Source organism: Mus pahari, chromosome 12, assembly GCF_900095145.1.
Source record: "Mus pahari chromosome 12, PAHARI_EIJ_v1.1, whole genome shotgun sequence".
Classification (NCBI taxonomy): Eukaryota; Metazoa; Chordata; class Mammalia; order Rodentia; family Muridae; genus Mus; species Mus pahari.
The window spans coordinates 63,266,267-63,291,017 of record NC_034601.1 but is presented as its reverse complement, the minus strand read 5'-3'; positions in this window follow the sequence as shown (position 1 = coordinate 63,291,017).

Here is a 24,751-nt window from a genome sequence, read left to right as displayed (position 1 = left end):
GACCTTGCTTCTGAAATAACCACAACTGAAATAACAAAGATACAGCAAATAGACAAGTGATCCCGGAACTGAGTTGGAAGTTTTCTCCTCACTGGCTGGTTCTGATAGTACAGGAACATGCTATGCAGACTGGTGAGAGTCAAGAGCACCAACAATTTACCTTTTGTTGACCCAGTATAACTTTATACAGACCTTCTGGGCATGGTATTCTCACTGGTACAAGAGTGCCATGATTGGAGAAACAACCAACTGGTTTCTGATTGGAACTGAAGCCTCTTTCTCAGCCTAATCTCTTTGCATCCAGTTTTAGTTAGAAATATCTGAACACTCCACTAAGGTATCTATTATCTACTCCTCACATCTTATCTCAGTGTTTTTATTGCTTTGAAGAGACACTATGACCATGGCAACTCTTGCCATTTAATTGGAGCTGGTTTGCAGTGCATAGGTTCAGTCCATTATTGCCATGGCAGGAAGCAGGGCATATAGAAAACACAATGATGGAAATGGAGCTGAGTTTCTCCATCTTGGTGTCCAGGCTGCAGAAAGAGAACTGAGATTTGCTTCCTCCAACAAAGCCTCCTAATACTGTTATTCCCTATGGACATATAGGGGCTATTTTTATTCAAACAGCCACACATCTTTAATGAATTATATTTTACTATGAATCTTTTGTCATAAGAAAACAGATAAATAAGTAATTATATTTTTATATGGTCTGAATATTTTTCATATATATTAATATTCAATTTGGTTGAAAAATAAGTTGATAATTAAGTCAGAAGATAATTCTACATGGTAGATGTAAATATTTACCATGTATTAGCCATGAGATATGTTTTGAGATTCTACTTACTATATATTTCACTAAACCAAAGATGTTAAAAATGTTATAAAAGTAGATGCAAGTGTTAGAAGGTGGCTGATCATAAATAAAACAAATAAAATTCAAAAAAAATTAAAATCACTTCTTGTTTTTTAAAACATTTTTAAAATGCAAAATACTATTGAAAATTCCTTAGGTAAAGTAAGACTTCAGATGCTTGATGTTGATGTTTAGAGAATAATTTTTCATTGTTTTTTTCTTTTTTTTAAACATATTCAACCATCTCTTAGGGCTAGCACCCAACGATGTAAATATCTGTTTTCATTGTTTGCAAATCCCCTCAACATCGCAGTATCAACACTCTGCCATTAGAACTCAAAGAGACTGATTCTTGGAAAAAAGTAAACTGTTGTGGGAAATATTTTAAAAAGGAGGGCCAGCAGGCTTCCCCCACTACCACCGGCAACCAGCAGACCCAGCTCTGGCTCCCTTGTCCCTGGAACCACTAGTTTTCTCTCCCCCATAAATCCCTGTAGTTGGTGATCCCACATTCCAGTAACCAAGTAAATCAATGCTTTGAAGCTTATAATTAGCCAATCAGATTTATGTATCAATAAATTCTCAATTTACAAGATGCCAACACAGTAACTTCAGAATCAATTGATAATGATAAAAGATGCCCACCTAGATTAGACAAATTATCTCAATTATTCTAACCTTAAGATACCATAATTACCTGTAGCTGGTTAAAACCATGGTGGTTCATGTCTGCCTCCATCTTGACTTTCTTCCTTTCCCCTCAGACGCTCCTTGTCTCTGCAACTTTGAGCTCTGCCTCCCTTTTCCCTAACCAATCACAGGCCTCCTGTTGCCCTAATGTCAGGACAGGGAAAATCCTGTGACACCAAACCATCAAAGCTGATGGGCAATCTTTTTGTATATGTGTCTCTTTACTATTTTGTCTTTATCCCTTTTTCTACCTACATAGGAGTAGATACATTCTCTGCGAAATACGAAAAAATAAATATCATCTAAGTTGTCTGAGAAGCTATAAACAACAAAATTATACTCTATGGACAAAATACCGAGAATCATATTAAGTAAACAAATATAGATCTGCAGAATATTGTAGAAAGTTGTAGATGATAGACAGGATGGCAAATTAGATTTGGAAGTACATAATCAAATGACCTATAATTATAGTTATTTTTAAGCATCTATATATGCATTTTAAATCATTTTGTATAAAAATATTTATGCATTCAACATGAATTGAATGCAAGTATTTAATTATATTTAGCATACATTTCTCTCTTGTACTATATGGTTCAGAAATTTTTTTTTTAAATACTGGTACCAAAATATTGCTATTTTTGAGTCAAATCTTGCTTACTACTAAATTACCAATCTATACTTCAAACATTTGTTATGGGGTACTGAAGTTGTATGCTTCAATTATTTTTAAAGCATTGTCTAACATTATAGATTAACATACTAAGAGTAGAAATGTATGACATTTACTAATAATAGAATTTCACAAAATGATGTGTACAAAATTGATTTTTCTATCAGGCACTCAGCCTGTTTGGAAATTCACACCCCTACTACATAGTCTGAAATTTCAGCTGAATGATGTTTTTAATTTACGTTTCTCCATTTCTAAGCATCAGCTGAAGATTACGACTGCACATTACAATTACTTCTAGTCCTTATCTGTAAATGAAATTTGAAAACATGATGTGAACACAATGTACTGCCACCAGAAGCAGAAATACAACTCCTCTTCCCCCTATCACACCACGTGTCAGCATGCTCATCCATAAGAAGAAAGAATACACCTTGAAAAAATAATTGGATTAAACCTTTATCAGCATGACTAACATTGCCTGCTTTTGTGTAACATTCAAATACACAAAAACATTACACATCAATGTACATGTCTGGGAAGCATATCAGAGCAACATTTTTTTCAACACACAGGAACAAGACACTGGGTTCTGTTTATATCTTTATTTCTGTCATATAACATTGAAAGTGCACAGAAAGAACATCTTTGCCTTGGTTGCTGTCCATGTTTTAAATATAGTACACCATTGGTTAAATTCTGTAAATAACTACATCAAATAATTTGAATGTATTCAGATAACATCCCTGCTTCACAGAGTGCTAACATTGTCTTCTTCCCCCATACATATAATTTAATCTAGTTCTTTTACAGGAGGTCTTAAGAAACATGGCTACTCTGCTTTGTTTTGTGACCTTGTTCCCTGTTCAATGCTTAGATTGGGGAAAAGTGTAGGATAAGATTAAAAAGAGACACAAAATTTAAAAAAAAATTAGGCTGCAAATGGAAAATGAATATTTTAAAGTACAATTTACTTTAGTATTAATCTAATCAAGGGATATCGTCATGATGCTTGCAGTAAAGAAAGCAGTAAAGATGAACGACATGCCTGTGGTTGAAATCCAAGGTCTATGATGCACTAGTTTGACATTCAAAACATTAAAAAGATATTAAAATGTCTTCAAGCATCCTGTCTTGACTACTCCAGAAAATATAATAGTCAGCAGAATGAAATGAAAAAACAATCTACATTCAGGTTTCTACTTTCACTCTCATTAGATATTTACCTTTGGGCAATTCATGCATTTCTTCTTTTCTTAAAAAATATTTATATTATATTATATATTTATTTGGACTTTGTGTGTATGTGTGTCCAGGTATATTTCAGAATGGACAGGTGATAGATAGATAGATAGATAGATAGATAGATAGATAGATAGATAGATACATTGATAGATACATTGATAGATACATTGATAGATAATAGATAGATGATAGAGAAAGCAGCTGTGGGTATACCTACCATGACAAGAATGGCTACTATGAACTTGCAGAAGTCACTTCTCTCCATTAATATGTGGGACCCCAGGGCTCAAATTCAGGTTGTCAGGCTAGACAACAAGGGCCTTTAAGTGCTAAGCTATATCATCAGCCTGAGTTAGACATTTATGAACTGAGTTTTTGTCTTCTTTAAAGTACTATTACCCTCTAGAAGAAATAAATGAGATGATAGGAATGAAACTATTCTGTGGATTATAAAATAGTCCATTATATGAGGTATATTGTTATGACAGCAATCACTGAGTACCTCCACAATAATAGAAATTGTGCTTTCTGCACAATATGTCATGAAGAAAAGCATTATGTAGTGTGAAACACATACTATCAAGTATTATATATTGCTCAAGGGACATTTTCATGAAAACTTGGCACTGCTATTCTTTCAGTGTCAAATGCATCATTATGGCTGCTATATAGAACACCATTACTTGGGAGATCTTTCACAAATTTCACATATAATGAATATACATAATTTTTCATTTTGAAGTCGAAATAGAGGGCTTGGGTTCCTTATCATTGAAATGGTTTAGAATGTATTGCACAAATACACTTTTATCAAGGTCTCTCTACCCTTGTTTTGACAAAGCTTAGAAGCCCTGGTCAAAAGTATTCCATCATGGCTGATGAACTGTGTTAAATACACCGGGAGGAATCTGGTGCTGTTCACAGTGAGCAAATAGAGCTGTCTAATCTGGACTTCCTGTTGTGCAATGCAGGTGGACATTGCTCTGGTGAGAAAGGAATAAAGCCAGGTGTATGCCTGCGTTTCCACAACTAGAGAAGCAGCCTATAGACAATAGTATTGGATCAAAGGCCCATTCCCAGGAGGCACCTGCTTATCCTAAAAATGCTTATAACAAATGGAGAGTGACAGATTCATGACAGAAACACTACTTCTGTGCATTAGATAATGATTTAGGTAGCAAGCAAAATGTTCGAAATCATATAAGGTAGCCAGCTTGACGTTTCTATTTTCAGAAACTCGTTCACTTAAACATTACATGTGTGTGGGTGTCTTTGGTATATTTTGTGTGTACTGTACTGCATATAATACATGCTCACAAATATCCTTACAATATAAAGTGTTTAATATGTTTTCTCTTCCACCTTATTCATTAGTACATCAATCTACACTTACAGAAACAGAATCATTATACTTCAGCTCTCAGTTTAAAAGTGTGTCTACATTTATGTATGTAACAAAATTCTTCACCTCAATACTGCTTAACAATTGCCACAGCCACTCCTGACTTACCCTAAGAAATCAATACACTTTTTACAAAGTCAACATGGGATGGGCTCTTAGGAAACTCAAGTTTGCTAGTTTGCATCTCTGCCTAAACCCAACTTGTTGAAGGCTTTCATCAGTGTTCCAAAGTATTGTCCTACTTAAACTTTTACATAATTTAGTGTTGTGACATCAAATCTTTCTCTTGAACTTCCAACTCAAAGATTCTTCCATAAAGAGTTAGTTGATTTTGATGTAAACAAACTATTTTCATTTTTACTAATCAAACAGTTTATATCAACTATAATAGAGCCTCACATATACATAGTAATTAACTTATTTAAAGATTTAACTAATTGTCTTGTTTTTATTATTAGGATATAAAGATATATTCTCCATTTTAGATCTATATGCACAGTGTTAATGTTATTATAATTTCAAACAAATATTGTAAGTTTTTTTTAAAATAAAAGTCTATAATGAAAGTAAATCTCATGTTACAGCTTATCCTCTAATTTATTATACTGCCTGAAATTTCTCATACAGAGTTCTGGAAGTTTACTATAATTTTGCAAAAGAGTCTAATTTCAAAATTCTTCACACACTTGTCATACTGAAAAGGAAGAAATATTTTAACATACAATTAAAATATCATTAAAGTGCCTATTTGGTATACACTTGAAGCACACACTTATGAACTATTTTTTTGCAACCAGAAATTGTTGATAAATCATATAAATGTTTTTATTTGAATGATACATGTGTTGATAAAAAGGAAAAAAAATGAGTGTGTGTGTATATGTGTGTGTGTATGTGTGTGTGTGTGTTTGTGTATGTGTCTGCTTGTATTCTCATGTTAATTTGTGTCCCCAAAACTGTTTGCATGAGAACATCTACGCATATGTAGCTTCTGAGAACCTTCCCCCAGTTGGTTCTGATTGGTAAATAAAGGTGGAAGAAGACAGTGACTGGACAGGGTAGACAGAGTTGAAACATTTAGCATTCCAGGGCTATGGACAGAAAGGAAGGAAGGAAAGAAGGAGAGGTGCCATGCCAGGAGAGGTGGAGAAAAGATACCATACCTGAGAAGGTGCAAGGCAGAGAGAAGAGCCGCCATGTAGGACCCGGGAAAGTGTGGCCCAAGAGGGCTCCAGGGCAGGGTCCAGGGCAGCAAAGATGAAATATAGGATTGAGTTGATAATAACTCCAGAATATTGGTGAAGGTGGATTGACCAACTACATGGAGGTTAGAAAGTGGTCAAGTCATTGAGCTGATTAAGGGATAACAAAATATAAAGGTTGTGTAGGTGTGTATTTCATTTGGGAACCCAAAACATTGGGGCGATAGTAAGGAATGTGCTACTGCCAGGGGTTATTTAATTTTTTACTATATATATACAGGCTAATTCTAGATGGAGGTTGTGAAAAATTAACCTCATAGTGAGAAATTTTAAATCCAGGCTTCTAGTAAGAGAGGAACCAGAATCATCTTATTAATTTCTTTTGAATTTTATCTAATGAACCATTCCAATGATCTAAATTATGATGTTTGATTTCTCTTCCCAAATGAGGGTGAGTTTAAATTCTTTTTAGTTATTAATTGGCCCATTTATGCTGTTGCAACTTTTATGTTTCCAAGAAATGCATACCAGCAGGGGGTGCATCTGCAGGTTTAATTTCCCTCAGTGCATTTGTGTGCCAGGTAGAGAGTAGAGGCACAGCCCTTGATGAGGCAAACCAGGTGTCATTGTGAGTGAGGATGAAGAGTACTGGAGGAGTAGGAGGAGAGAAAGCCTTCCTCAGGAGTTTTAGGCTCTGCTCTTTAAGATACACCCCCCCACACACACATACACCAAGATGCTTAATAAGACAGTTAACTGAGGTGATCCTTGCTTATTCATACTTATTTATATTCATTGTTTGATGGTAGATGTAAATGCATATGCTTTATTCGGAGTGAACCAGAGATTAAATATCTTTTGCACAAAGGAATATCCAGGAAGGGAAATCTCATTGGCTCGAGGCTTGATGTTATCTGGTCTACATCATTATCTACTTGACCCAGTGCCCATGTGAGGTATCATGGTTAAGTGGTCCAAAGCAGGTAGAGAATGGCTCCATTCCTTTCAGTCTCAATTCTGAGATTCCCAGGGTTTGAGCTCATTCAACCTTACCATTTCTTATGCCTGTCTGGTAATAAGATCCCAGATATCCTACACTTATGTGTGCAAAAGAAGCCCCTAAATCTATCTTCCAAATTAAAAAGAGTGATTTTCTTTCATAGTGAAGTTTCATATTAGTGTGGTTGTTTTATGACTATACAAAATATTAGTAGACAAAATGAACAATGAGGCTTAGAATAAGATGGTGGGAAAATGCAAACTTATTGGCATAATAGACATTATTAAAAGCTAATAACTCTGGGAAGACTATTCAGTACAAACCATCAGATTTCCCTCTTATATAGTAACATACTCGCCTGAATCATAGCCTTGATGATAAATCATCGTTGAAATTTAGATTCAATCTTACAGACATGATCTGAAAATGTTAATTGTTTCATTTATCCTTCTTTAAAAATTTGATATGAAATCATGACAATAAAATATATCAAAGATGATCCTAAAACCTTACACTGATAATAAGCTGTAAGTAGAAAGGGTTATGATTGAAACTCCAGTGTAAAATATTGGAAATAAAACTTTATATACCCTAATTAAAACTTTGCAATTGCAATTAGATCCTCAACAGGAAGTTTGGTATTCTTAGAGTTATATAAGGTTCTGAAGTTTATGCTTGTATTTTGTATTCATATATATAGTTAAGTCATGTAACAGAATGGGTGACTTGGCATATATTATTATGCAGTTTTTATTAAGGAAACTTTATGGAGAAAATTAAATAATGACATAAACTCAAACTCTTCTTTAAAAAAATCAATGGAATAAATAGTAAGCTTTATATTATAATGTAAAATGTTTTCTTGGCAGAATATGATTTTACTGTATATTTCAACACTGTGCCTGTTATGCAAAGACTTAATCCTAAAATATGTCATACTCTATTTAGTACTTTTATCAGTATTTTTCAGCAGAAAGTAGCTCTGAGAAATCTAAGTTATAGTTACAGAAGGCTAAGTTTGATCTATGTGAACCTGAAGGTTGTAGATTATGATGAAACTGTGCCCAGGGGTAGCTCAGGTATGAGAGAGCCTGTAGATTTTGAATACCACTATGAAAAAGATCTCCTTTCTTCTCTGGGTTCTTATCTGACTCTATTTGGTTTTCCTAGCTCTAGATTAGTTTTCTCTGGGTGGAAAGAAACAGTGGCTTTTACCAGTTTCCAGACTTATATTTAATGAATTCAATGGCCTATTAAAATAACATGTTTTAAAATCGAGTTTAAAAGTTACAACTAAAGGGTAGTTTTCCAGTTCAATCAATCCTAAGCCTTCCATCATCTGAGCAGTTAGTTAACTCTTCCTAGGGTCAGAAAGGCACCGGTTTACTCTGCCTCCAGTACCAGTCATGAGATTCTAATGTGGATGAATATTAGATTACCAGGAAGAAGAAAGGACCAAGACATATATCACATTATCAATCCTAAAATTAGAAGAAAAAATACAGAAAATACAGTGTGATAGTCATTTAAATTCCTTGTGACAAAACAATTAAATTTAAGATAAAAAAGGAAATGTAGGTATGATTTCATAGATTTCTGCCCATAGTTGGTTGGCTAACTTCCATTTTGTGACTTTCATTGCATATCAGAATAAAAACATGCTCAGTCATGGTGGCTAAGAAGAAAGACAGAAAAAGGTCTGTGTTTCCAATATATTCTTCAACCACTCTCCTCAATGACCTGCCAATCTCCCTCCTAGGACCTTGTCCTAATGGTCCCAGAATACTCTAACAAAGAGCAGCGTAAGTTTTACTATGTGTGCCTTTGAAGGACACTTAAAACCCTACTTATAAAAGCAAGCCCCATTTGTCCTACTTAGGACTTCTATTGCTGTGATGAAACACCAGGGACAAAAAGCAAGTCGGAAACAAAAGACTTGACTTGACTTGCACTTCTACATTGTAGTCTACCACAGAAGGAAGCCAGGACAAGAATGCAAATAGGGCAGTAACATGCCATGGGGGGTCTCTTCCTCATGGCCTCCTCATCCTGCCTTCTTATAGAACTCAGGACCACCATCCCAGGGATGACACCAAAAACAATGGGCTAAGCCCTCCCTCATTAATCACTAGTTAAGATAAGGTTCTATAGGCTTGCATACAGCCTGATCTTATTGAAGTGTTTTCATAATGGAAGTTTCCCCTCTCTCAGATGACTTCCCCTTGTGTGAAGTTGACATTAAATTAGTCAGAACACCCAATAAGGAAATTTCTCTAGAGTATTTCTGATGTATGATCTCCTTTGTCTAAGGAATTTCCATTAAAATGTATTTCTGTCCTGATAGCTATTACAAAGTGATGGCAAACTGCAAAGGACTAGTCTCAGCTATGTCCAGAGAGAAGGGAGCAACAAAAACAAAGGACTCAAAGTCAAATCCTGGGACCAAGTTGGTGATGTGTTCTACTGAGATGGCTTTCCAGACTATTCTTACTCTCTCTCTCTCTCTCTCTCTCTCTCTCTCTCTCTCTCTCTCTCTCTCTCTCTCTCTCTCTCTCTCTCTCTCTCTCTCTCTCTCTCTCTCTCTCTCTCTATATATATATATATATATATATATATATGTGTGTGTGTGTGTGTGTGTGTGTGTGTGCGCGCACATGTCAGTGTGTGTGCATGTGTGTTCTGCTCTGCTCTAGACAGCTTTTTCTTGCTATTCTAAAACTCTCTGATTAAGACTTCTAGCTTTCTGCTTGAGACAGCTCTTTGCTACTAAAAAAATCTAAAAGCTCTCTTGAGAGCTCATGGGTTTTCTGACCAAAGTCAGAAAAGCTGCTATAAAAAATCCTTGGATCTTAGGGTCATCTTAATTTGCATTTCCCTGATGACTAAGGACTTTGAACATTTCTTTAAGTGCTTCTCGGCTATTCAAGATTCTTCTGTTAATGAATTCTCTGTTTAGATCTATACTCCATTATTTTTTAATTGGGTTGTTTGATTTTTGGAGGTTAGCTTCTTGAGATCTTTATATAACTTGGATATTAGCCTTCTATTGGATGTGGGCTTAGGTTGCTGACTGTAGCTGCCAGTGGCCACGGGTTACTGGGTTCCTGAAAGGAAAGATGTGATTGGATGGCAAAAGCCAGTGAGAGAAATAATGAGCCAAGATGAAGTTCTCTGATCAAGGCCCAATGTTTACTTATAAATCTGAGCTTATAAAGGGAGGGGTACCCATCTCTCACTATGCCAGGATCTCATGGTCCCTTGGTCAGGATCTGTCAGGAAAACAATCTCAGCTGCTCAGCAGTTAGCTTCTTGTAGGAAGCTGCAGATGTGGCAGACAAAAAAAAAAAAAAACTTTATCCAGGACAGAAGACTGGACCCTAGGTGAGCTAGCAACTGTGGCCAACAATGTCTGAGCCAGCCTGCTCAAGGCTGGGAGCAGGGTACAGTGATTTGCCCTCATGACTATGTCCTTTGCCTTACAAAAGCTTTTTAATTTCATGAGGCCCCATTTATCAATTCTTGATCTTAGAGCCTGAGCCTTTGGAGTTCTGTTTAAGAAATCACCCCCACCCACTGTGACAATGAATTCGGGGCTCTTTCTCACTTTCACTTCTATTAGATTCAGTGTATCTGGTTTCACATTGAGCTCCTTGATGATCCAGACTTGAGCTTTGTGCAAGGTGACAACTATGGATCTATTTTCATATTTCTCCATACCGACTACCAGTTAGACCAGCACCATTTCCTAAAGATGTTTTCTTTTTTCCATTGCATATTTTTGGCTTCTTTGTCAAATATCAAGTGTTCCTAAGTGTGTGGTTTTATTTCTGGATCTTCCAATGAAGTAATAAATCCTGTTAGAAAAATTCTAAAAGTCATTCTTGGGTTTTCTGGTCAAAATCAGAAAGCCAGAAAAAAAAAAAAAATTCTAATAATGCTGTGTTCACTCTTCAGATAGACTTCTCTGGATAGCTGATGAAAAACGTTCTAAAAGAGCTGTGTCATTCTCCTTTGGTTTTCTGACTAAAATCAGAAATCCTGTTAGAAAAAAAAAATCGTGAAAAATTGTTTTTGTTCTCCAGAGATCTCTAGACAACTCAGCTCTGTGTAAAGAAAAATTGTAAAGAAGAACTGCTAGCACTTTCTGTTAGCTCATTTCATACAGACCAAAAGCCCACTTTCTTATTTACATATCAAACCACTTATTTATTCCAGATTCCCTTTTGGTTATCCTATGAATACCCAGTGACCCCATCCCCATAATTCTTAGGAGACGGGAAGACTTTTTTTTTTTTTTTTAACATTCCAAAAGAATTCAGAAATTTGCCTGCCTCTGTTAAGCACAGAGGATAAACTAGTTGGGTTGGACCCCACCCTGGAATTACCACTCTAACCATACCTGGACCTAAATTTGCTCTGCCCCAGACTGACCTTGAACGCAGGATTCTGCCTGTATTTGTATCTGTCTGACTTTGTATCTTTCTGACAAGCTGGTTCAAAATGTAGTGGCCTCTGTTACTTTAGATATGTGAAGTTCCTTATACAATTCATATTGCACCCAAATATATTTTGATAGTTGAGAAATTATATATACTTGAACTCATGTTTTTAGAGCTCTTTTCCACAGCCTTGAGATCCCAGCATTTACCATCTTGCCAAAGACACAGAAATACCCTCAGACTCCTGGACTCAGGCTATTTCTAATTATCATGGAGTCATTGATGTTAACAGGGACGACATTCCTCAGAGTAATGTGAACCCATGTACATAATTATACAAACAAGCCTTATGCCCACAGCAGTCATCGACACTAGTGGAGGTCCATGCCTGCTAGCCCTGTCCCAGGGGCAGGAACCATGTCATTATATCCCTACCAAGGCTATGCCAAACTTGGCAGCAATCAGACTGATTCCCACTATGAGTACAATTCTTTTATTCCAAATGAATTTTTGAAAATACATAAAACCCCTATGGTTCCACTTTTTCCTATAAGGAAATTTATTGTGTCCTTGACCAATAATTGTTATAAAAGATCAATAGTGTGGTAGAAATTCATTCCTAGTTATAAGTTCAGTAAGGCTTCTGAAACTTATAAGTCCTATAGGATCGGAAAGATCATTTGTGTTCTGCTACTATTTTGACTTTTTTCATCTGTCTCCTTTTTCTTTCTCACAACTCTATGTAAATAGTGTCAGAACAGTACTCTACGTAAAAGTACTTCAAACAGTTTCAGGTAAGTAATTAAAATATTCTTTAAGTAAATGGTCTTGATATGTTTAGCATAAGGTAACCTTTACTTTCATGTTAAAATTTTTATCTTTGTAGACCTTTTTAGTTCAATTTGTTAGAATTTTAGTTATAGATTCAGATATGCCAGTCTCAGCTCTGCATCTTTTATACACCATAAAGTCTTTTTCTTTATCACACTCATCTGCCATTCCACTTTAATTTGTAATATATTTCTCTTCTTTTGCTTTCTTTTAAAGGAAGGAAATAAGGTCTGTATCTGTCTATTCCTGTGACTGAGTTTATTAGAAGATTTTACACAGCATGAGTAGCCATCATGGAATGAATTCACTAGGATTAATAATGAGTTATTTACAAGTTTTTAAGAAATGCCATTGATACTGTATAATAACTCATATGAGAGTAGTTTCTATTGAGAGGCAAGAGTATTAAAAATATTCTGATGCAAATTCCATTTGTCTGAAGTGAAACAGCTACTAAAACTGTTTTTAAGGCCCCTGTGGTTACCTAGTTCTGGGTGAGTGTGTTGTATTTACTCCTCTGTAGGTGTATATGCCTTCTGCTCTGTTTCTTCACAAATCTGTAGAGACACAGTGCAAAAATACTGGCAAATAAAGTCATAGAAACAGTATTCAAATAATGCTCCAGTATTCAAATAATAATTAAAATATGTCTCCAAGTAGTCTTTAGAGGCCTAATTATTCACTATATATATATATATATATATATATATATATATATATATATATATATAAAACCTGGGTCTCATATGAAGTACCACTGAGTAATGTAAAGTGCCCTAATGACCAGACATCCTAATGCAATTCAATTGAGTCATAGGCAGTGCAAACATAATTTGTGAAGCTCTCAAGACTGACTCAAATGTATAGTCAGACTAACCTGTGACTATTCCACCTCACAGATTGCAGTAACAGTATTGCTAGGTTGGCACCAACAGATTCTTATATTGCAAAGGGCAATTTTGAAAAATAGAATTGTCTGTGATTCACCCAAACTCTTTTCCTTACCCTGGGGACCCTCTGTCCTACTGTGAGCTCTATGAGGCAGGGCTTCCTCCACTTCCAAACTAATGGCTAATTCACAACATTTTCTATTTTATTGATAATTTTATTTTAACTAAAATGTATCACATATATCACCCCCCCCTTCTCTGATCCTTCCCTCAAAATAATCCCATTTCCCCTCTTGTTTAAATTCATGGCCACTTTAAATTCATGCGATAATTCTCTCTCTCTCTCTCTCTCTCTCTCTCTCTCTCTCTCTCTCTCTCTCTCTCTCACACACACACACACACACACACACACACACGCACACACACACATACACACACACACACACACATACATCAACATGTATGAGTATATAACAACAACCTGCTGAATTGGTTTAGTGTTGCTTGTATAATCTATAGCTAATGCTCAGAGAACATAAATTAGGAAGGGAAAGTATTAAGAGCTAGAGAATCAGGAAGCCTATGGTGAATCTCTAAGTAGTGAGGGTGTGCCATGGACCAGGTTCAGTGGGCCCTCCTCAATACGTGCGAATCAGAGTATCAGACAGATGTGCATGGAGTAGGATGGGAATGACAAACAGACCAGACACAAGAAAGCGAGTAGAATCTGAGTGTAATTTTTCAAATCAAGCATCAAACTTTTTATACAGAAGAAAAAAACAAGAAAAGCTAGGTGGAACACATCAAGTCACAGCTACACAAAACAAAAGGGATGCACACATCAAAAGATGGCGGGGACCTGAGCAGTGTTGTTTACCACCAGGTGTAAAGCTAGTCTATTGTTAAACCCACTACCAGGGGTTCTTAGTGAATGCCTGATTATGCTATTCCTTTGAGCCTAGTGAAAACACAGGTTCAGGAGGATTCTCTCTTTCATTTTAAACCCACCTTTTCTCTATTTCCTTGTTTGGGTAAGACTCCACTACTGTCCTAAGTAATCACTCTGCAGACTAGCCCTAGCTCTGTTCTTTGTAATGCCTAATTAGTTTCACAGGTCTCTACTAAAAGTAAATTTGAATGTTACTGAATAGGTAACCTTCTCACTGAATTCCTACTGAATTGTAAGCTCATAGCTTCAAGGATTTTCTAGGACGTTGGAACACTGGTGAAGGCTAACCTATGATAAAATTCAATCTTTAAAGGCACTTATGATACTGAAAGAGAGCATACACCATACTAACGTGGGGATAGGGTTTGAGTATACAGGTTATGAGAATGCCAAGGTTCTAGGAGGCTGAGTTTCCTTGAAACTTTTTGCCTCGTGAGTGCTTCCAGGCCTCTCAGCCTGTCAAGCAGACTTCACTGGAGTAGGCGTGTCAAGGGCAAAGTTATACTCAAGATACAGCAACAATGTGGCTCCCTGAAGTACTTCCAAACAATGACAACACCAACAGACACCATAAAATGGAAGTGGGTAATCTCAAAGGACTCCCCTCTTAAAGCACTGTCAACTAAAGAATGCTTAAGGAGGCAGTAGGTTGTCTTTACCAGGGATGAACCCCTTAAATGGTTACACACAACCATCTCTTTGTGTTATGCTACCAAGTTTAAAATTGTCAAGCCCTCTCAATCCTATCATATCTGCTTTGATAAGTATTTTCTCAATGAATTAGTTATTTCCTGTCCTGTATAAAGAAATTGTCAGAATGTAAGTCTAGACATATACCAAGTATCAAGGTTAAATCAGGATCAGATGAACCATCTAAACACTCCAATAACCCCTAAAGTAATAGACACAGTCACTGAAAGTCTCCCAACCAAAAAAAAGCCCATGACTAGAGGGATTTAGTATAGAATTCTATCAGACTTTCAAAGAAGACCTAATATCAATACTCTTCAAACTATTCCACAAAATAGAAACAGAAGAAACACTACCCAATTCATTCTATGAAGCCACAGTTACACTGAGTATTCTCCCTTGGAGATGGAAAGGTTTCTGTCTAATCAGGAACTTCTCACAATTTCCTTTCATGAGAACTTCATAATAGATTTTTTTCTACTTCTATCATGTTTAATGTTCCAAATAGATTTTAAAAACTGGTTGAGTGCATATTACTTTTAGCTTCAGAAGATACCATGTATATTTAAGAGGCATTTACCTATTATTAATTATTTTGATAACTTAAAAATGCTAATACTGAATTGTATATTTTAAAATAAATTTTAGTAGTTTAATAAAAAATAAGAACAAATAATTAAAAAGACTAGTCTTTTGGTCTACATGAGATGAGCTAGCAGAAAGTGATAGTATTTCTTTAAAATTTTTTCCACACTAGGATGAGCTGAGCTGTATGGAGATCTCTGGAGAATGAATACAGCTCTTTGAGATATTTTTCTAACAGCACTTCTGATTTTAGTCAGAAAATCAGTGGAGAGCAAACACAGACCCTTTAGAATTTTTAATAGGACTTTTAGAATTTTTTTCTAATAGGATTACTGAACTTGGTCCGAAATCTCAAGAATTACTTAGAGAGTGAACACAGCTCTTTTAGAATGTTTTTTAGCAGCTATACAGGGAAGGCTGTCGAAAGAGCAAATATAGCTCTTTTAGAATTTTTTCTAGCTTCCTGATTTTGATCAGAAAAAAATAAGAATTACTTTTAGAATTTTTCTAGCAGGATTTCTGACTCTTTTTTTTTTTTTTTTAATAGCTTTTCTGATTTTGCTCACAAAATCCATGAGCTATCCAGAGAGCTTTTAGAATTTTTACTAGCAGAGAGAGTTCTCTCAACCAGAGAGCTGTCTCAAGCAGGGAGTTCTCACAACCAGAGAGGTTTTTTTTTTGTTTTGTTTTGTTTTGTTTTTTCAGAACAGCAAGAAAAAGCTCTCTAGTGCAGAGCGGAACTCCAGGGCCATGGGTGGGAGGATAGAAGAGAGAGGGAGAGAGAGAGAGAGAGAGAGAGAGAGAGAGAGAGAGAGAGAGAGAGAGAGAGAGAAACAGCAGCAGTCTGAAAAGCTGTTTCAAGCGACATATAGGCAGCCAGCTTATAACTCATATTTTACTTTGACTCCCTTGTTTCCACTGCTTCCAGACACCCCTTCTCTCAGAAACCAGGACCTAGATGATGCTGGTTTTGGTACCATTTGAAACTGTGAGACAATACTTTTACTTTGTAACAGTTTTCTGATGTAAAAATGTACATCTCAAAGTAAGCATTTAACTTCAGTGGGAGGGAGAGTAAACTAGATCACAGTCCTTGCTAGATCTCTTTTGGAAATCTTATCACCTTAAGGTACTGGTACTAATATTTCCTTTTTGTAAGTCTCAGCTTGCTTAATGTTAGCTAGCCCTTAACCTTCCAATACAGAAGAAAATGGAAACCAAAGAAAATAATACCAAACAATATTACTATTTGGTTAGAAATATAAATGTTCATGTACAAGATTAAAGAAAATGTAAGGAAGAATGATGAGTTATTACACACATTAAAATAATAGTCTTGGTAAAAGCTAATTCTGAGAGATATGTTATTTGTTTCTATAATTCTAAACTATAGGTCATTCCTGGAAGTTAATGTTTATTTGAATATTATATCTCTGTTAACATATGTTTATGCGTTTTACATTTGCATGACTAGAAATTAGATGACTAATAGAAATTGTAAAATGATTTCAATGTGCAACAGTATTTTATGCATTCAGTTTAATGTGTTTTTATGATGGCACCACAATTTGCATTCACTACAATAGAGCATTTCTTGAGAAAGTAACGATGTTATGTTACAATATATTAAATATTCATTTTTAATATTGGTCTGGATCACTAGCAAAATGATTCTAAGTCTCATATTTAACTCCTGATTATAATGTTGCTTTACGGTTTGTGTGTAAGTATAGACTTGCTACTTTTTCTTTTGTAGTATGCATCTATTCCTTCTGAGTCAGGGCAGTTTCTGACACTGTAAACCTTTTATGTTCTCCAATCTTTTAGCATCATTTAAGCACCTTGATACTTTACATTTTCCTAAGTTTCTTACAAAATAGCAAAATCTTACATACAAAGAGCTTAATAAATATTTGTTAAATAAAAAATAATAAGTTAGTGGCAATATCCTAAATACATGGTAAAAGGGATAAGGTGGCCTGAAACAGTTAATAGATTAATTTTGAGGCAGAGTTTTCAAAGACAGGTAAGAGTGACATTCAGTATTTTAGGATGCATGAAAATGAGCTTGCCTTAAAATAATTCTTTTCTGACTAATAATGACAAATGACATAAAAACAAATGTGCGCATATATATATATATATATATATATATATACACACACACACTTGTAGATAATTTTACGTATATAGTTTTACTATACCAATATTTATTTGCTTGACTTATTTAGTGTCTCTGTATATGCACGTGTCTGTGTACATATGAATCAGTAAAATCCACATTCAATGAAAATGTTTATGTTACCTGGAATTACAAAATACGTTTGCGAAAGTTTTTTCCTATATAAACTGAAATGTCTCTGTCATGTAGCCGAGAAATTTAACCAGATGGAAAATAAACCATGAACTGTCAAAGAGAAAGCGCTGAACTTGCCCGGTCCGCGGGGTAAAAAGAAATGTTTGGGAAAGAAGAGGATAGCAGGTGCCAGGAGAAGCCTTGTGTATTTGAAGGGCACAGCAGTAGGCGTAGAGGTTTGGGCTCCAACTGCCTGGGATTCAGCAGAAAAACTTTAATTTGTGTCAGACTTTTGGGAACCACATGTTTTTGTCTCAGGTGATTGAACTTTGGGGCAGATAAAGGAAATAGTGACTGCCTTAGTTAGCGTTTCCATTGCTTTGAAAGGACACTATGGCCAAGGCAACTCTTATCAAGGACAGCACTTAATTGCAGATGGTTTAGAGGTTCAGAGGTTCCGTCCATTATCACCAAGACAGGAACATGACATTGTTCGGGTAGGCATGGTGCGGGAGGAGTTGAGAGATCTACATCTTCATCTGAAAGCTGCAAGGAGGAGAAAGGCTCCTATGTAGTTAGGAGAAGCTTAACGTCCACACCCACAGTGACACACCGTCTCACCAGCAAGAATGACTCGACACATCATTAGGATTCTTCTGCAGTAAAGCTTTAATGCATCTCGAGAGGCAATGCATAAGCTACTCGAAAGCGGAGACCCCGAGGTGAAAAACCCTCTCCCTTATATAGGAAATATTCTCCGCCTAGGACATGTAGCTCCCTGGTTGGCTGCTCACTATCGGCCCAGATGAGCCACAGGACAGGCAGGGCGCAAGGGATAGAAATTTACCCAGCAAATGTGCAGACCGCTTGTTTACCAGTTAGAACACTGGATGCCAGTGCCATCTTGCCATGGTGATTGTGAGGACGGCTCCCCACAACTCACTTTCCCCAACAAGACCACACCTAACCCTACAAGGCTGTACTTCCAAATAGTGCCACTCCCTGGGACACACATCTTCAAACAACCTTAGTGTAGTGACTTTCCTAGTAAACAGAAACTCCACTTGGAGAGAATCCTGAGAATTGCTGAGTCTCTGTCCCTGTTCTCTCTCTCTCTCTCTCTCTCTCTCTCTCTCTCTCTCTCTCTCTCTCTCTCTTACTCTCTGTGTGTGTGTGTGTGTGTGTGTGTGTGTGTGTGTGAGAGAGAGAGAGAGAGAGAGAGAGAGAGAGAGAGAGAGAGAGAGAGAGACTGTATGTATCTGAGTGTCTTTTTGCAACTGTTCATCCATATTTCTGTTCAAATATCTGCGCTAAAGGTAAAACTTAGTAAAGAGTACTGGTCAACCATCTCTAAGGTGTCATACCTAGTTAGTCTAACCCTAACTAAGACAAAACAAAAGCATAAAATAACAAGATGTTCAAGTTCCTTTACTGGTTTCTGACTGATAAAATGAGACTTAAAATAAGAAAAACTCTCACTTCAAATGAAATTCATAGTTAAGATGAAGTTCAGCATGTATGTAGAAAGATATTATAGGGAGGATGAGGGAAAAATCAGTAATATACAGATATGAGAAAATGAAAACAAAGAAATCAGGGTTAGAGAACATGAGGCATGTTGACTGTGCCAACAGAGGAGCTGGCATGCAAGTGGCAAGGTAGAGCATGTTCAAATCCCAGAAATTTCATCCTGAGACCAGCAGATATGGGGATAAACTGCCTCTCTGTTTCCAAGCCTGCTTTAGAGCATGTAACCCAAGGACTGCCAACCAGGTGGTCAGGGAGTCAGTCACAGTACCCCAGCACCTGGAATTCTTCCCCATGTGAATGACACATCTCAGTAGCCTTAGCCTTCTGCCAATAACCTTTGCCCACCCTGGATATTCTCACCACCACTCCCCAAAACTATATAACCCTTGGTTAATCCCAAATAAAATGAATGTGTTCAAACCCACCCCAAATAAAAAAATGCACACATAGGCTAAGAACACCTCAGAGTGCTATTTCTTTGAAGCTCATTGGAAAAAGCTTTCCCCTCAAAGAGCTGCCTGTTCCAGACTTTGCTTCATCCTTGCAGCCTGGTGTGAAGCATCTGGATACCCTGATGGGAAGAGAGCAGAAGACTCAGAACAATAGCATTTGTCTCAGACTTCTCTTTGCCCCTCCTGGTCTGATGTACAACACTGTCTGATGCCCCAGAAGGAAGAGGCAGATTGTGCACGCCACCCATTCTGAACTTTGCCCTGTCCTCTCTGAGCTGTGGTACCAGTGAGCAGTAGCAGAAGCCAGTACCACAGAGAGATGGCTCAGAGTTTGAAGAGCACTTGCTGCTCCTCAAAAGGACTGAGATTCAGTTATCAGTATTCACATGTCTCCTCTCGATCACCTTTAACTCCCATTCCAAGGATATAATTCCTTTGGCTGGTCTCCCTGGACAGCAGGCATGCACACTGTGCACTGACATACATGCAGACAAAACATCCATCCATAATAAAAACAAAATAAATAAAAATAGTTAATTAAATAAATAAATAGAAAATAGAAAAACTCTAAACTTTGGGAGGGTATAAAAAAGTTATAATAATAAATAAATGATAATAGAAAATAATCAATAAAAATTTTAAAAAGCAAGACAGTTTGTTCACACTAAGCTGAAAAAGGAATATTTGTGTAATTTTCATTTTTTAAAGGTGATATTCTCCCTTTACAACTCAGGCTGACTTTGAACTCACTATTGTATTCCAGATTGGCCTTGAGTTCACCGTTTTCTCACCTCAGCCTCTTGAATGATGGATTAGCAAATGTACATTGCGCTGTCTTCTACAAAGTACCAAATAAGTTTATTGGGTAAAGCCAACATTAATATGATAATTAATCTGAAAAAAAATTGTGCAAAACAGAGCTTTCTTGAAATACAGAAGAACTTTGAAAAGAAAAGAGAAAAATGATGTTTTAAAATAATATGACTATGGAGTGGGGAAGATAGTTCAAACAAGAAAACACTTGCCTATCAAGCACAAGGAGGTGAATTTGGTCAGTAGAATCCATGGAAAGGTGAGGTCAGAGAGAACTTGTTAGCAATCTCAGCATTTGGGAGATGAAGCCATGTAATCCCAGGGAACTCTCTGGACAGCTAACCTAGCCTGATTTGTGAGTTCAAGACTAAGCATTTTAGTCAGGGTTTCTATTCCTGCACAAACATCATGACCAAGATGCAAGTTGGGGAGGAAAGGGTTTATTCAGCTTACACTTCCATACTGCTGTTCATAAGCAAAGGAAGTCAGGACTGGAACTCAAGCAGGTCAAGAAGCAGGGGCTGATGCAGAGGCCACTAAGGGATATTACTGGCTTGCTCAGCTTGCTCTCTTATAGAACCCAAGACTACCAGCCCAGGGCTAGTACCACTCACAATGGGCTTCCCCCTTGATCACTAATTGAGAAAATGCCTTACAGCTGGATCTCATGGAGGCATTTCCTCACCTGAAGCTCCTTTCTCTGTGATAACTCCAGCTTGTGTCAAGTTGACACACAAAACCAGCCAGTACGCCAAGGAAGACTCTTTCTCAAAAAACATGGTAAATACCCCCTGAATATTGATATCTGGGCTTATTGTCAAGTTTCCTCATGCTTATGCACACACATGTGCTCACAGAAACTCACACACACACACACCTGACCCACACATGCCAACACACTCACAAAAGACTTTGTTAAGCGATTGTACTGATGTATTTTGAGATCAAGATGCCTGAAGTGTCTTCTAACATGAATTTCAAGGTCTTAGTCATTACTTTCATTAACTCTTTCCACTGTTGTAATTCCTTAATACAGCATTACATTTTAAAACATGGTTGTTAGTATTGAAAATTACTTTTGAAAACCATCACACAGGGCCACTGAAGGATTTTGGGTAACTGGTAAATCAGGCATTGCTGTTTGTATTCTAAACTTTCTGTCAAAGGCCTGTATGCTAAAGACTTAGCCACCAGCTTGTTGCTGATGAGAGTAAGTGCTAGCTATAAGAGGCACAGTGCCATGGGTTGGAAAGGTCCTTAGAAGCATGACTCCACAGGGAGATATTGGAACCTTAATTCATTTCTCTGCTCCTTTCCTCTGATTGTGGCTATGATGTGAGTAGCTTTGTTCTATCAGTTAGCCACAACAGACACTTATATCCTAGGCTTAAGCACTAACACACCCAGCAGAATATGTTCAATATTATTTCAAAATTTTGTTCTGTATTGTGAGACCATTAGGAAATCATTTTAAAAGAAATACAAAACGGATTTACTTTTCTCTGTAGCCCACTCGGTTCTTGAACTTGCAATACTACTGCCTCGGGATCTCAAGCAATGTGGGTTACAGGCCTTCAACATCAGGACTGTCTTCTAAGATTTTAGTTCAAAAGCATAATTTTAATGACCTTTTCTCTTCATTTAAGCTGAGGTATCATAATTCACAAGGTTTTTCAATATATAAAAAAGTATAAAACTCAGTAATAAAACATTTTCTAACTGTGTTATCTAAGCATCAGAGGTGCTAAAGATAAAAGCAAATGCATGATCAGGAGTTTAACTTGTGAATTTGCTTACAATAGGCAATAATTTAATTATTTTAATATAATTTTATTAAAATTAAATTTCTGATATTAAGATAATATAAATGTAAAGGAGTAGGATAATTATGATCAATTCTGAGAGCATCTGAGCAGGAAGCACTGTTACACAGGGAACGGGAGGATATACACAATAGCTAGAAACCAGTTAATATCAAACAATCTCATAAATCTTGGTGGTGGTTGCACTGACCAAAGGTAATTTTAATGTCTACCATACTGAAGTATCCAAACTCACACGAAATCATTAAAGTCTGAGCTTTGATGATGAGAAACTGAAACTCTTGCCTCAAAGAAAAACCATATTTTCGTGAAGAAAAACAAGTAACCATCAGCCAGGCGTGGTGGCACACGCCTTTAATCCCAGCACTCGGGAGGCAGAAGCAGGCGAATTTCTGAGTTCTAGGCCAGCCTGGACTGCAGAGTGAGTTCCAGGACAGCCAGGGCTACACAGAGAAACCCTGTCTCGAAAAAATACAAACAAACAGCAAAACAACAAAAACAAAAACAAAAACAAAACAAAAACAAGAAACCATCACCTTCAAGCAAAGATATCAGTTACCCAAAATTCTGCGTTTTAGTTGGAACAACATTTGGATGGAGTTTATAAAAGTAAGATAGCAAAGAAAGTCATAAACAGTGGAACTATTCAAATTAATTGGTGGGAACATCAAATTGATGGGTTGTAGCAGAGGGGGGGACATCTCTCCTGTAGGTCTTAGATGTTATCTGAGATCATTTTTAGTCCTTTGATTGGTCTAAACTTAGAATCTGTATATATATTCCAAAAGATTTACTCAATGATTAGAAAAGACGTTAGGACATATAAAGAAACGTACAATAGATGACTGTTAAGAGAGGGGAAGATGACGACAGATAATTGGTCTCTTATCTTGCAACATTCCAATCTCGCCACACCATTAAAATTCTGATCAATCAGCATTAGTAGGCACAACTTCGGTCCAGGAATTCTTATTCATAAATTTTTAATTAATTTTAAAATTCAGCTTACCTTGCTAAGTCTGTTTACTCCTCTGCTTTCTCTTTGCATGCTGGCCTTGCTCTGAATTCCATAGTTAGCTTAGTTTGGTCTTAAACCTGTGATCTTTCTAGCTCAGCATCCAAAAGGATGTAATTAAAGACTTATGCCATCATGCCTGCCTTCAAAATAAGTCTAAAGCATCACCAAACCCAGATATTGCTCACCTCTGAGCCCCACAACACTGAGGATGCTTTAATAAAATTTCCTGTCTTATTTCCAGGTTTTGTGTCACCATTTCTATCACATTCAATTGGGAGGTACAATGGGTTTCTATGTATATTTAAGAAAACATTCAAACTTCTATTGTGAACAATTTTTATTCTACTTCCCCCTCGAGGACTCACCAACATGACAACTCTGTACTTCATGTACTCTTTTAAGATTGCTATTATCAATATCATGTATGCAATTGGTGTTAGATAAGAGTACAGAAACATTTAATGGGTCTTGTGCAACCTACTAGTGTCTAGATTCTCCTCCAAATGTGACACTCCATCACTCTTCAGCCACCAATTACCAATAGTTTCCTAATTAGGGCTTAACCTCAGAAGTCCCTTCCCCATCAATTCTAGGATTTTAATTAGATTGATCTTGTACAGTCGACCACAGTTGCAGTGAGTTGAAAGTTCATCAGCCATGCTCTGTCCACAACAAATTATTTTATAGCTTTTTTCTTCATCCTCTGAATCCTACATTTTTTCTAACTGTTTGAAGTAAAAAATAATGATAATAATTTCACTTTATTTAGTAATTTATGTTACCCCTCTCCAGTCTGTTTGACATAATAATTCAATGTCACTGCCTATTACCCACTCCCATAATAAAATATAACAAGCATTTCTTCATACTTTCACGAGTAATTACCAACATTATTTATGGATTTACTATTGTAAGAATTATAAGTTTTTAAATCCAATACCATGTTAGTTGTTCATGATTTAGTCACTTTCTTTTTACTAATTTGTGGTGTGTGTGTGTGTATGTGTGTGTGTGTGTGTGTGTGTGTCTGTGTGTGTATCTGTTTCTCTGTGTGTTTGTGTGTGTGTGTGTGTGTGTGTGTGTGTGTGTGTGTGTGTGTGTGTGTATGTGTGTGTGTGTGTTCTGGCAGAATCTCACTATGGACCCCTGTTTTACCAGAACTTGAATGAAATTGAGGACATGACTTCTGCTGAGAGAAGAGTTTTATTGGCACTATGAACAGGAGTATAACCAGAGGCATCTGAAGGATACTAACTAGACGGAATAGGCCAGAGGGGAAAGGTAGTGAAAATGGAAGAGAGAGAGAGAGAGAGAGAGAGAGAGAGAGAGAGAGAGAGAGAAGGGGAGGGGAGGGG